This window comes from Diabrotica virgifera, chromosome 6 (genome assembly GCF_917563875.1).
Source record: "Diabrotica virgifera virgifera chromosome 6, PGI_DIABVI_V3a".
Classification (NCBI taxonomy): Eukaryota; Metazoa; Arthropoda; class Insecta; order Coleoptera; family Chrysomelidae; genus Diabrotica; species Diabrotica virgifera.
The window spans coordinates 53,299,575-53,315,570 of record NC_065448.1 but is presented as its reverse complement, the minus strand read 5'-3'; positions in this window follow the sequence as shown (position 1 = coordinate 53,315,570).

Sequence of the window (15,996 nt, the reverse complement as noted above, 5' to 3'; positions counted from 1 at the left end):
ATTTTTTTAATTTTTACGTTCTATATGATTTTAAAAAATTAGGACTCACCGCAATTTTAGCCCACTTCCCCTATTCCCCCTCCACCACAGCCAAAAATGTCAATTTTTCTATTTTATTTTTTTTTTAAATTGGGTTGCAATTCAATTATAAATGTTGTTCTGAAGCTATTTCTTCGTGGCATTTTTCTAATTAACTATTCTAAATGGGAAATAAGCCACAATTTAACTAAAAAATGATTTTATTTTCCATCTGTATTGCGATAGAGAGAATTCGATAAACCAGTTTAAATTAAATTATTAGAAGATTTTTTTACCAAGCAACATTTTTGTTTAATTTATTAATATTTTGTATTTTAACAACGACGTCCGTGGTGCACGTCGAAACGTTAATAAAATCATTTTTTAGTTAAATTGTGGCTTATTTCGCATTTAGAATAGTTAGTAATTATTAAATTATAAATTATAAAAAATTCACACGCACAGCTGAGGCTTTTACAGAACATCTATTTTTATGGACTCGAAGGTCGAGTGTACATATTATAACCTCATTTTTTTTTGTTTTTAATAGGTACGTATAACTTTTTTTGGCAATGGCTGCTAATTTTTTTTGTATTTTGTGTATTTTACAAACCGTCTACGTTTGGCTCATAATGCAAATAGTCCACGCTGTATGCGTGTCCCGTTAGGTAAATTATTCCGATTAATTTTTTTGCACAAACTTACTCAAAAACAGGTCCTTATAACAATTCCACAAGGTGCCAGGCAGTACCGAGGTCGGAAAATTTATTTTTTTAAACGAATTCAAAAAATAAATTTTTTCACTTCGGACAAATTTGTTTTAGATTCTCTGAATCAAGCTGAGCAAAAAAGATATCTTGTGATTTTTCTATAAAATTGGCTGTTGTCGAGTTACATGCAATTTCAAATTTGAAAAACGCGAAAATAGTCATTTTCAAGGCTTAATAACTCGATTAAAAATTATTATTATGAAAGTCATAAAGTGACCAACTCAAAATTTAAAGCCCCCCCCTGCAATAGCCTAAAGAAATTTTTGTCATTATTTTATTACTAACTATTATTTTCAATAATTAAAAATTAGCGCTAAGCATGTATTGAAGCGGCCGTCCGCGAGAGAGAGATGTACAATATTCATTGGACGTTTTAAAAAAATATTGATTTGAAGTCAAAAATACGTTTTAAAAAAATAAAAAGTAATTTTGAGGTTATATGTATTGTACACTCGACCTACACGGGTCTATAAAAAATAGATATGTTTTTTAGAAGCCTCATAAAATTTTTAAATTAATTGCGATTTTAAACAAAAAAAAATATAAAAATTTACGTTTTTGTGGGGGCAGGGGGAGGGGTGGTGAGCTAAAAATGCGATTAATCTTATTTTTTAATCACATATAACGTAAAAAAAATGAAAAAAAAATATTCAGGCTGTGTCGATCTCAAAAAGTATCATTAAGCCCGCAAAAACCCTTACATAACTTAAAAAAAACATGGTTTTTGGGGGGTTTAAAGGTGTTTTGCCCAATTTTTGATAATCCTAAAATACTGATTTATTTCAAATTATACATAATCTATTAACAAAACCTTGAGTTGATCTATGTTGCAGTCTATAAAATGGAGAAAATCCCTAAAAACCCCCTAAAAAAACAGTTTTCCGGATTTTTCAAGATGGCGCACCTGACGGAAAAATCTGAAAAAAATCAAGGAGATAGCTGATGATAAAATACACAAAATCCAAAAAAAAATTGGACCTGCAGCCCCCTCCAAAAAAAAGTTATAGGTTTTAAAAAGTTAAAAAAAAATTTGAGGTTATGTACACTCGACCTAAGGGTCCATAAAAAATAGACATGTTTTGTAAAAGCCTCAGCTACACGTGTGAATTTTTTGAATTTTTATATCAATTGCAATCCAACTAAAAAAAATTAAATCTAAAAATATACGTTTTTGGCTGTGGGGGGAGGGGTAAGGGGGGTGGCGAGCGAAAAATCCGCGTTATCTCATTTTTTAATTGCACAGAACGTAAAAAAATTAAAAAAATGGAATTCTGAGAGTGAGGGCATTTTGCCTATCTTAACGGGGAGTAGGCATAGATGGGACCATCACTCTTTTTTGCTAAGTTCTACAAATTGGTCAATGACCAATGAGTAACTTTTTATCGATCTTATATTCAGGGCCTATTTTACCACTCGGCCCGTGAGGCACCTGCCTCGGGACCGTATTTGAATGGGGTCCGGAAAGATCACCAAACAAAACCTGTTTATTACAATAACAAAACAAATTTTCAAAATTCGTTCATTTTACGAACAAGCAATAATAAATGATAACCATAAAGGTAGACTTCCGCACCAAGCGACCGAGACAGGAGACCGCGACAGGCGACAGATAGGTCGCGATTAGACGATAGTTGGTCGCTGGTCTCTGTCGCGGGCTGCAGAACTACCCTGATATAATTGCATTGAGAGCAGTCGTGGGGAGACCTCGCCTATCTGTCGCCTGTCGCGGTCTCCTGTCTCGGTCGCTTGGTGCGGAAGTCTACCTTAAGGGTTTGATTAAGGGGACAGTCGCAAACTTTCTGCTTCGATGCTCTTTAAATGCATTCATTTTTTCGAATCCTCAAAAAACTAATAAATATTTTTAAAAAATTTAAACGCAGAATGAAAGATTACATTATTACCGACGGCCGAATGTCCCTTACAATAAATAAAAAGTTTCTTTTGAATAAGATACTGTTGTGGAATTGTTTTTTTTTAAGGAAATTCCAAAATTAAATTTATATCAAAGACCATAAAATCATAGTTTTTCATCACCCTGTATGTGAACAAGCTTGTTTACAATTTAATTTTACTAGTAAACAAGTGTTTCGGAAAAATTAAAACGATTAGTGATAATTATTCGACGAAATGGACGGGGCATTAACAAAACATTTCGGTGATTAGAAAGTGGAGAGAGCGTTGACGGGACAATAACGTTTTTCATATCCTTCCGGGAAGGTATTTTAATGTGGTATACAAACTGTATTATTTTAGTTGTAAAAGTAGAGAGTAGAAAATAACTAATTATGATTTTCCTTGAAATTTGACAAATTGGAAAAGGTTATGTGGAAGAATATTGGGTTTCTTAAGAAATAAATGGTTTGAGAGAGGTTATTGTTTATTGGACGAAAAATATCGGGAGGAGGGATAATGGATGTGAGAGTATGGATTTGGGAGAAAAATAAAGGCACTGTGTAATTGACATCTGAAGAAGGCAGTCGAGTTTTAAAAGTGTATAATCAGTGTATAGTGGTGTGATCAGCCTTTGCGAGCAGAGTCAAGTTGAAACCAAATCGTCGACCGGTTGAAGAGTTAATTTTCCTGGTCCGAGGGAGATTCCTTTGTTTTGTCTAGAACGAGTAGCTGATTATTATCCGTTTGTGCACAAGATATTCGAACAAGTCCTGTGTGTTTTTCTTGGAAGCAGTTTTGACGAGGGAGACTTTTTCGCAACAACCAGAGAGTACGTGTTGAGAGAATAAAGGACAGCGCAATCCAGAAAACAAGTGAGTGAAGAATAAAAGGTTGGTCAAATCATTTGTCTGAATGGAGAAAAGTTATTTATATCAAGACCATATTTGTTTACTTGTTCATTGAATAATCTTTTTGTAACGCAGTTAGTCATTTCAAATTTGATAAATCAACTCAAAAGAAGAAAAGTAAAATTCATTCAACTTAGTATGAGTAAATAAGAAATTAAATAAATAAATAATTTTGTCAAAACAAGGAGATATCAGAGTTAGAGTTTTAATTTATTAAGTTAGAGATTGTTGCAACAAAGTTAAATTTTAATACTTTTTGAATCATATGTACACGGCATTTGATAAAAACAATAGATTACATTTATATGAATTTGAGTGTTGTCAATTTCCCCGTTTCTACCCTGGAAGAAGTAAGCAACTAGAAATACTAGAAGCCACAGATTACAGGTATTGTATCAAATACACAATTAGACCTGATAATAAAATTGATTGGAAAATTTAATCGGAATTTAGTTATGTCTTTACATAGGCAATAAATAAAATAATTGGATAATCAATCAAATTAAGAATTTGCTAATTAATCTAAATAAATAGAAAAGGTAGAGCATAACAATACATATCTAAAATTAAAAATCACACTCAATTTTCTCTTTTTTTCACTCCTGTAACTTATTAAAATAAACATTATCGAAGATTTCAGTGACTTTCGGCCCTCGCTAGTAACGTAATCTTTCATTCTGCGTTTAAATTTTTCAAAAATACTTATTAGGTTTCTCAGGCTTCGAAAAAAAAATAATGCATTTAAATAGCATTGAAGCCGAAAGTTTGCGCCTATCCCCTTAAACAATGTTTAATTGTTTAAATATAAATTTTATTTATTGTTAATAAAAGTTTGATTTTCTTGTGCAGCTATATTTCTATTAAATAATTAATACATTTAAAAAAGTTATTATTAATAACCCCCTATAAAGTTATTATTAATAAATAATCAAGCCCCCTATAAATAGGGGCCCGAAAATTGTGTACTGGCTCGGGCCTGATTTTAAGTAAAATAGGCTCTGCTTATATTACTAACTACTTAATACCTAAGAGTGGCCCTTTAATGCCTTCTTAGTTAATTTTATTGACACTGGGGCGCTTTCTGCTTCCGCACTATCACACAAAACACCGCTATTCATTTTATCACACGCTGTACCAAAACATTTCATTTTATACACAAAAGGGAGATAAATCAAAACCTGAAAACTATAGAGGCATTGCAATCACTAGTAGGATCAGCAAAATATATGGGAAACTTATTAAAAATCGAATAGAAGAAGAATACCAAGATATGGAAGCCGAAGAACAGGCTAGTTTTCGCGCAGGTCGATCTACAATAGATCATGTTTTGGATCATGGGAGAACCGGAGAAAACGAATGTAAATATAGAATTGACTGAAGCCGCAAAAACGTTGTACTACCAACAAGCAACAAGAATTAAAACGGGAAATCTCATAACACCTGGATTTACAGTAACTAGAGGATTAAAGAAAGATGCTGTATCTCATTAACACTATTCAAAATATACCTCGAAGCAGCACTCAACAAATGAAAGAAAAAATATACGAATATGGGCATACCACTAACGGACTCAACTTTGTACACTCTGTGCTTTGCGGATGACCAGGTGATCATCGTACAGGACTCTGAATATCTTAGTTACATGATGCGAAAACTATTAGAAGAGTTTACATAGTGAGGTTTAGAAGTGAATATGGGAAAAACTGAATACATTAGTATCGGAGGAGACCGACATAGCCTTCCAGTAGAGGAAAATCAAGAAATAAAATTATGTGAAGACTACAAATACCTGGGAGTAAATATCACTCAAGACCGAAAATTAGATGCAGCTATTAAGAAACGAAATATACAGGGAAGGAAAGGCATATCCTTACTGAACAGCGTACTGTGGAATAAAAATATCTAAGGAAAATAAAAGAAGAATCTAAGGAAAATAAAAGACGAATCTTCTTCTTCTTCTTCTTAAAGTGGCTATCCGTTCCGGATGTTAGCGATCATCATGGCTATCTTGACTTTATTTACCGCAGCGCGGAACAGTTCAGTGGTAGTCGTGTTATACTTAACACTTTCGTAAATTTTGAAGCCAGGAAATGCGTCTTCTTCCCGGTCCACTTTTTCCATTTACCTTCCCTTGAAGAATCAGTTGGATAAAGCCGTAACATTCTAATTCGTCCTAGATATTCTAATTTTTTTGTTTTGATGGTTATGAGAATTTCACACTCTTTCCCTATTCTACGCAGGATTTCCACATTAGTAATTCGGTCTATCCAGGATATACGTAAGATGCGCCTATAACACACCACATTTCGAAAGCTTCGCGCCGATTCATAGATGCAACAGTTAGTGTCCACTCTTCCATTCCTTAGAGCAGAACTGTGAATATGTAGCATTTCAACAGACGGTATTTTGTTTTTAATGATATGTCTCGACTGTTGAAAATGGGTCTCATTCTAACGTATGCTGCTTTCGTTTTTATTATTCGCTGTTTAATTTCTGTTGAGTGGTCCCATTGGCTATTTAAATTCGTGCCCAAATATGTATATTGCTCAACTCTTTCGATATTCTGTTGGTTGATTGTAAGTTGAGCGTTTAGACTTCTGTTATACGATTTGTTAATTTCTGTAAATCATTCAAATTATCGGCAAAAGCTATGGTGTCATCTGTATATCTAATGTTATTCAATCATTCACCATTTATTAATACTCCTTTCGCACAACCGTCTAAAGCTTCCTTAAATACCCATTCAGAGTAAATATTGAGAATATACAGGGTGTTTGGTAAAGAATGGGACATAGCTTAACCTCAGGTTCCTGAGGTTAAAATAGGCCGATTTAAGCTAACTTACCTTAGTACAAAGTTTATAATAACCGAGATACAGGGTGTCAAAGTTAAACTTTTTTTTATTTATTATTGAATATTTCCTGACAGGTAAGAGATAGCAACATAAATTTTGGTATGTGGGAGTTTTTTGGGTCAATAAAACTAAATTCCTTACCAATAATTATGAATTTTCCAGAGGCGCCACTTACGTCTTTCAGCCTTCATTTATTACGTTCAATTTTTTTTATCCCTCACACTGTATAATTTTGACATTAAGATTTTTATTATCCTTTTAGTTTTACTTGAAAAAGGTATACTTATTTCATCTCCCTAAACTCAACCGCTTTCGAGATAAACGCATTTTAAATCTGCGATACACCATCATTTTTAACATAACATGATTGTAGTTACACCCGAAAAATAACTAACTATTAATAATGGGAAATAAGCCACAATTTATCAAAAAAAGATTTTATTATTGTTTCGAAGCCCAAATCGGGTTTCGTTGTCAAAATACAAAATATACTACTGTATTTTATTTATTTCAGTAGTATTTTGTATTTTGACAACGAAACCCGATTTGGGCTTCGAAACATTAATAAACTCTTTTTTTTGTATATTGTGGCTTATTTCCCATTATAAATAGTTGATTATAAAAATGCCACAAGGAAATAGCTTCAGAATAACACGAAAAATAACTTAAAACCATAAAATTATCCAAAAATGTATCGCAAATTTCTTCAAATGGAATTTGCGATGCAATGAAAAAAATTTGAGAACTGGCACAATTATTATGGTTTTAAGTTATTTTTCGGGTGGAACTACATGATATTATGCTAAAAGGATGGTGTATCGCAGATTTAAAATGTGTTTATCTAGAAAACGGTTGAGTTAAGGGAGATGAAAGAAGTACACCTTTTTTAAGTAAAACTATTAGTAGAATAAACATTTTAATGTCAAAATTATACAGGGTGAGGGATAAAAAAATTGAACGTAATAAATGAGTGCTGAAAGGCGTATGAGGCGCCCTCTGGACAATACATAATTTTTGGTAGGGAATTTAGTTTTCTCGACCCAAAAAACCCCCATATACCAAATTTCATGTTGTTATCTCATACCTGTCAGGAAATATTCAATAATAAATAATAAAAAAAAGTTTAACTTTGACACCCTGTATCTCGGTTATTATAAACTTTGTACTAAGGTAAGTTAGTTTAAATCGGCCTATTTTAACCTCAGGAACCTGAGGTTAAGCTATGGCCCATTCTTTACCAAACACCCTGTATAACACTATAATAAAAAGGATCACAACATATGGATGAGAAGTTTTTCCCCTAAAAGACAGAACAGAAAAAATGCTTAGAACAACAGAAATGGGCTTCTGGCGCCGCTCGGAGGGAATATCTAGACGCAACAGAATAACAAACGAGAGAGTCCGAGAAATCATGGGGGTTACACATTATACACGTACTATTGTTGACGACATCAGCATCAGGACAAACCAGCTCAGCTGGTACGGCCATGTAAGGAGAATGCCGTGAATAGAATACCAAGACAGATCCTCGAATGGGGGATCAGTCATCCTCCTCGAATGGCGGAGGAAGGGCAGACCAGGAAGGCCTAGAAAAAGTTGGAGAGAGGGAGTTGCTAGAGAAATCAGGAACAGAGAACTAGAGGACGATCTATGGAATGACAGAACGAGATGGGTATTGGAAATCGGAAGACGTCGAAGAACGTTGTGAACCGATAATATTTATATATATATATACACCAAAACGTTGCTTGAAAACTAGTCGTGCATTTCTCCACTTTTAACTTTGTCACACATTACAGCAACACGTGAGGTTTGGCCCTCTTCAGTATTCTTTTACTACTAATATACTAAACACTATACTAGATACTAATGACCAGACAAGAGAAATCAAGAGGCGAATAGAGAATAGAGACAATCGTTTGTCAAAATGAAAAAGTTCCTATGCAGCCGGGACATAAATATAAACTTAAGAACAAGAATGTTGAGGTGCTACGTTTTCTCCGTTCTGCTGTACGGCATGGAAGCTTGGACACTGAAAAAGATAAACATCAAAAACATTGAGGCATTCGAGATGTGGTGTTACAGGAGAATGTGGAAAATATCATGGACAGAAAGTGGGGAAAATGGGGAAAGAATGCGAAGTCATAAAAACCATACAAACGAAAAAACTGGAATATCTAGGCCACATAATGAGAGGAGAAAAGTACTCTCTGCTAAGACTCATCATTCAAGGAAAAATCTCGGGAAAGAGAAATGTGGAACGTAGGAGGATTTCCTGGTTGCGAAATTTAAGAGAGTGGTATGGGTGCAGTTCAATACAGTTGTTCAGAGCTGCAGCCAACAAAGTTAAGATTGCTGTGATGGTAGCCAACCTCCGATAGGAGACGGCACTGCAAGAAGAAGAAGTATTCTTTTCTGGTTTGAGTTGTCCAGGAAATGAATGGCCTCAATATTTCCGTGGAGAAAAAGTCTTTTTTCGTGATTTTCTGTGTGCTTTCGGATTTCCTTGTCGACAGATTCCATTCGTAGATCCTTGTGGAGGTTGTCATTACGGCTATACCCAAGTGCGTTAAGTATGCCCCTTAGGTAATACTTTGGTTTGAAAAGTTTGTATTACTTTTAAGTTAGCCTTTTTCGTACACCCCCATAGTTGGATACCATACATTCATACTGACTTCATTACTTGTATGTAAATTAGTATCTTTTTATACGTTGTAAACTCTGGGTATCTTCCCAGGAGCCAGTACAATTTTTTATATTTGATATTTAATTCTTCTTTCCCTTTCTTCACATGTGCTTTCCAGCGAAGCTTCGTGTCTAGCGGTAAGCGCAAGTATATTAGGTTTAATGCATTTAGCATTGGACCAAGATTTTGCGCCTACCCCTTTAAGATATGAGTATTTGTACAATTTGTATTTACTTACTATACAAAAATTTATTAACCCTTTTTGGTTTATCTGTTTTAGCATAAGTTGCCAGACCGGTATCGATCATATTTGTTGTTTTCTATAGAAAAAGCCAGTAGAGCCAGCTTCTAAATGAACAGGTTACCTGCAAGTGAACATCAAATTGTCAACAACTATTTTTAATCTGCAATTTGTTACTATTACATTACATGTATTCAAATGTCTATAAAATTAAATAATTAAACCATAAGTATATTTTTTTTAAATAATGTGTCATTAAAAATTGGTATTTAATAATCCTAATATTAGTAATATCGTAATATACAGAGTGGAAGGCACTTATGGAATAAAATTAATTCTGCCCTCCTTTTAAAAAATTATAAAAAACGCAGAGAGCCATCGATTTTTACATATAAATAGACGCTTTTTAAAAGTACATTTAAATGTACAGGGTGATTAAAGCAAGCCTAGTTTAGTCCATAAGCTTTATTTTTAATGAAACACCCTGTATATTTTTATATTTTTAAAAGTTGTTGAACAACCTGATTTCAACGAACTCTATCATGTTGGGTATGTTATGCATAATACAGGGTGAATTTTGAAATTATAAAATGTGGAAACCACCTAGGGAATAAAATTGTTTGTGTTCTTATTTTAGAAAATTATAAAAAAAAACGATGAGACACGTCAACATTTAAATTAAAATGTGCACTTTTTAAACATAAATCTAAATGTACCTACTGGGTGATTCAAGCAAGTCTAATCTATTCAATAATCTTAATTTTTAATGGAACATCCTATTTATTTTATGTTCTAAAATACTCCTTATCAACCTGATCTCAACGAACTATATTATGTATTATAAATAATACATGGTGAAATTTTGATATTTTGTAAGACACATTAAATATATAAAATTTTTAAATTAATAATTTATTACGTTCCAGTTAATGCCAATTTTTTAAATTAGCTAAATACTGCCATGAACCGTTCTAAACAAGGTAACAATATATTAGATTTTGTCACCTTTTTTGTTTTGAACAGGTAAAACCTACCTCGATATAGGTACCAATAATTAAACTAAATCGGTAAGTAGTTTTACGAACATGTTACATTTTTTTTTGGCATGGGCTGTCGCCACTCAGCCAGTCACAATAAGTATATTTTAAAATCTAAATACATTTCAAAAATATAAAACAAAACAAAAATAAGACAGATAAGGAAACGTTACCTGAAAAGGTGGTTGTTAATATTGCAATTATTATATTCAGGAGTTAAGGTAGGAATAAGACAGGGTCACTTGCTTCTTCTCGTCTAGGGACCCTTCAAGACATTTCGTTTAGACATAACTAGACTAGGTCGCGGATAGGAGGTAAATACATATGGGATAAAACAAAGGTAAATAATCATTTGTGGATAATGCTTAAAGGTTGATTTTACTTTTACAAATAAATTCCATTAAACAGTCATATATTTTTTCCTATTTAGAGAAAGTAGGTATAGTCGGTTCGCTAAACTCAGACGCAACTGGCTAGATATTTCAGTCGATATTTTTTTTGTTTTTTGCAAATTTTGCAAAAATTGGCAAAATTACTAACTATTTAGTGATTATTAACTATTTAGTAATTATTTTTTGCCAATTTTACTAAAATTGGCAAAATTACCGACTAAAATATCTAGAAAGTTGCGTCTGAGTTTAGCGAACAGACTATAACGTAAATTATAAGGTGGAAATATATTATATTTTAATAAATTTTCAATTAGTTTATTAGTTTGTTGAGTATACTTTGAGCACTCAAAAAATATATGATTTAAGTCTCCCTCTTTTTGACAGTCTAGACATAGATTTTAAGATAAAATGTTAATTTTCGCCAAATGAAAAGGATAACAGGCGTGACCAATTTTTATTCTAATAATGGAAGTAATATATCTGCGGGGTACGGAATAATTTTTAAACCAGTACTCAGTAGGCACTTTAGGTTGAATCATCGCATATTGAGAGGAACTATGTTTGCTAGATTCGTTCCATGTTCGTCTTCATTGTTCGTTAACTTCATTTTTAACAATTGCACATATATCTGGATTAGAAGGTTTATGTCCGGTTAACGATCCATGTGTGATGGCTTTTTTTGCTAATAAATCAACATGTTCATTACAGGTGATACCTATGTGTGCTTTAACCCATAGGAAATGCACTTCTCTTCGTTTTTTTTATAGATTTTATAAAGTATTTTTTTAATTTGGAAGATATATTTGTTTAAATTATGACTTAGAAATATTATTGTCTGAATAGCTGTCAGTACGGAAAGTGAGTCAGAAACAATTACTGTAGACTTATTTTCTGTATTCATAAAATATATAACATGTTACATTGAAGTAATGAATTATTAAAAACTAATATCTTGAACAAGTAAAAATGAAATATTTAACTGAGACTCACCGAATTGAGATTTTAATGATGATCGGTTACGGGGATAATTGCAGAAGTCAAGTTGAAGTGTCAAACTTATTTGATCAGAAGTACCCTCAGTTGCCTAATATTTCGCAGAGTACTGTGTCTAACCTTCATGCACAATTCAGAGAACTTGGACACATCAGACCATTAAAAAGAAAAAAAAACCGCACTTCGTTGAAGATGATGTGAAAGTGGATATTTTATAAGTGTCGTAGAAAATCCAACATCAACTTCCCGTCAAATTGCTCGCCAAAATAATGTGAGTCATTTTATTCTCCTAAAGTGTCTCCATGAAGAAGAATGTCATCCATATAAATTGACTTTTGTGCAAGAGCTAACAGATGATGATCCAGATCGTAGAATGGATTTTTGCGAAACAATGATGAATAAACTAAACAGAAATGAAATGGTTCTTGATAGAGTTGGTACGGAAAGGACGGAAAGAGGTTGGAGGCGGAAAGTGTGCTGACTCGATTAAGGATCAGCAAACGAAAGCTCAACACTCTTTTATGGACCGTTTTGGGCAAAACACCTGCAGAAAAAGGGCAGGTATGGGCCCTCTCAATGGATAAAGAGTCTTTTGAGGAACTCAAAAAACTTCAAATGTGTCCTTACTTTGGCATAGGAAGAATTAAATTCAGTGTCAAGGATGATGGGCGCACTGAGAAGGTGGTTGCAGAGGCCGGACCATCAGGGTTGCAAGGCGTAACTGCCGCAACCTCGGCAGTTAAGGCTAAGCAAAAAAGAAAAGAAGTCAAACCTTCAGAGGCGCAAAGCTTTAAAGTAGCGCCAAAGAAGGTTAAGACTTTGACCAAAAGCAAGGCTCTCGCGAAAGATGATAAGTCAAGGGAAGGAGCAAAGAAGGAATAATCCCGGAAGAAGTCCGTACCGACTTGCAGGGGAGTGCTAGAGACCCGCCCAAAAGGCTAGAAGCCACTGGGCGGGTGGACGCTCCCATGAAAGGGGTAGAGGACACGGGAAAACCCGAAAGTTAGCCTTCAATTTAGAGGAAGGCAGAATAAAGGTCCTGCAGGTCAATCTACATCATGCCAAATCTGCGTCGGCGGTTTTGTGCAGAAGGTTTGATATGGAAGGCCTGGATTTGGCCCTACTGCAGGAACCATGGCTCTACGGAGGGAGGGTTGCAGGCTTGAAGCCGCAACAAGGTAAGTTACTATACTATGCGAAAGGAGAGACACCTCGAGCATGCATTGTATATGGAAACGAAGTAAACTGTACACTGATTCCGGATCTTTGCTGTGGAGACTTTGTTACAGGTATTCTAACCGCTTCCACCGAGGAAGGTAGTAAAAGATGGTTGGTCTGTTCTGCCTACTTCGCTGGATAGAAGGTCTTCTGCCCAGGCATAGTAGAGGACGTTATAACCTACAACCAAAGGGAGAACCTTCAGCTAATACTGGGATGTGATGCCCACCATCTGGCATGGGGGAGTACGAACATGTACGAACATCAACAGTCGAGGTGAGTCTTTACTACAGTTCATCTTAAGCCACAGTTTAGAAATAGCCAATAAAGGAAATAAACCTACCTTCGTTAGAGAACTCTTAGATGTAACACTTTGTAGTGAAAAAACATACGATACTATAAAGAATTGGCATGTGTCAGAGGAACCTTCATGTTCCGACCATAGGCATATTCGATTCGATTTAACTACTTCGATTCGAATGGTGGCAAGATTCAGGAACCCGAGAGAGACGGATTGGGAAGGCTATAGTGGCTCACTCGAGAAGTCTCTTGAGACAGGAATCGGCACCATAAGAGATAGGGAAGATCTCGAACTAGCAGTCGAAACGGTGAGCGGAGCTATTCTGGCCTCTTACCAGGAGAATTGTTCAGAGAGAGAAAAGAAAGGAAAGAAAAACACACCCTGGTGGAATGAACACTTACAAAAGCTTAGGGCAGATGTAAGAAGGCTATTCAATAAAGCCAAATTCAACCAGGAGTGGGCCATTTATAGAGAAAAACTGACGCAATATAATAAGGGGATCCAAAAAGTCAAAAGAGACTCGTGGCGAAAATTCTGCGAGGAAGTCGAACAGGATCCCGCATGCTCCAGAATCCACAAGATCCTGGCTAAGGATGGTATTGTGAATCAGGTCGGTCTCTTGAAAAAAGAGGACGAAACGTATGTGGGAACTGGAGGAAAGCTTAATAATGCTCACCAAGGCACATTTCCCTGGCTCATCTATTGACAATAATCCTCCGGTAGAGGTAGATTATCCCAGAAGGCCTACTAAGGTGGACTGGAAATTAGCTACCGACATCACGAGACCGGAAAAAGTCAGGTGGGCGATCAATAAATTTCAGCCATATAAATCACCTGTAATGGACGGGATTTATCCAGCCTTCCTACAGAAGGGACAGGATGTGATTATCCTACATCTAACAAAGATCTTTAAAGCTAGTTTGGCATGGAGATATATTCCAACTGCATGGCGAAGGGTGAAAGTCACATATATCCCCAAGGTTGGTAGGGTAATGGACCAGACCCCCAAGTCATACAGACCAATAAGTATATCCTCTTTCCTAGCAAAAACGCTGGAAAGATTGATAGACAGGTATATTAGGGACGATGTGCTGATGAAGAATCCACTCAGGGATCGTCAATATGCATACCAGCCAGGAAAGTTAACTGACTTGGCACTGGATGATCTTAACAGACTGCTCTCAAAGTCGCTAGATGAAAAAGAGATAGCGGTGGCGACGTTTCTGGACGTGGAGGGAGCGTTTAATAACGTCTCCTTCGAGTCTGTAATGGAAGGTGGACAAAGGCGACCTTAGCAAACAGGATTATGGTGTCCTCGTTAGGTGAAGCCACTATTGAAGCGAAGGCAGTAAGCGGCTGCCCACAAGGAGGAGTTCTATCCCCATTACTGTGGGCTACTCTTATGGACGACCTACTTTTTTTTGCATCCCATTTATTTACAATCTGTAATAATGATTACAATAAGTAAATTGTTTAACAATTAAAAGAGACTTGCAGGAGACTGTCCAGTGACAATGACCTATGAAATCATAATTTTAGTACTTAACAAAATTATTTGTGACTAATAAATAAAACCCTATAAATAAAACTATAATAAATAAAATATTTTTGAAAATTTAAAATTTAAAATCTTGTTCGTAGATCGCTTGGAGTGTGGCGCTTTAGCCTTCTGTTTGGCTGGGGTCTCATTAGGTTATTCGCTAGCCTGTTGGGGTGGTTTTGTAGTCGGATGTCGTATTTTTGGGCGTAACTGGCAATTTCTTCTTTGACAGTCTTCATTTGGAGATCACGATTAATGTGTTCATTGGGCATGTACCACGGTGCATTTGTGATAATGCGCAAGGTTTTCGATTGGAATTTCTCCAGAATGTCGATATTGGATCTCGACGCAGATCCCCACAGTTGGATACCATAGCTCTATATTGGCTTAATCACTGCCTTGTATACTAAAATTTTATTGTACAAACTCAGTTGTGACCTTTTTCCTATCAGCCAGTACATTTTATTGAGTTTCAGACCCAACTGTTTTCTTTTCGTGAATATGTGTTTCTTTCACGTTAATCTGCGGTTCAAGTGCATACCTAGGTATTTTACATCATCCTTTTGTTGTAGTACTTGATTATTTAATGAGACGGTTGGGCACGTATCTTTTCGATTAGTGAACGTTATATGTACTGACTTGCTTTCGTTTACTTTAATTCGCCATGTTTGTAACCAGGTATTTATACTGTCGAGATTTGTCTGGAGCAGTTGCGAGGCGATGTACGGGTTTGAGTGAGCTGCAATGATTGCTGTGTCACCTGCATATGTGGCTGTGATGATGTTTTGGCTTGTAGGAAGATCTGCTGTGTAGAGTAGGTAGAGAACTGGTCCAAGGACACTACCCTGAGGTACTCCAGCTTTGATTGGATATAAGTTAGTGCACCGATCTTTAACTTTTACAAGGAAATGGCGGTCGGAGAGATAGGTCTTGAGGATTAGAAAGTAGTTGAGAGGAAGGACTTTTCTCATTTTGTATAGCAAGCCAGTATGCCAGACTTTATCAAAAGCCTGCGAGACATCCAAAAAGGCTGCAGAGCAGTATTGCTTCTCTTCTAAGGCTTTGTTTATGGAATTGCAGACTCGATGAATTTGCTCGGTGGTAGCATGTTGTTGTCTAAATCCAAACTGGTGGTTGGGTATTAG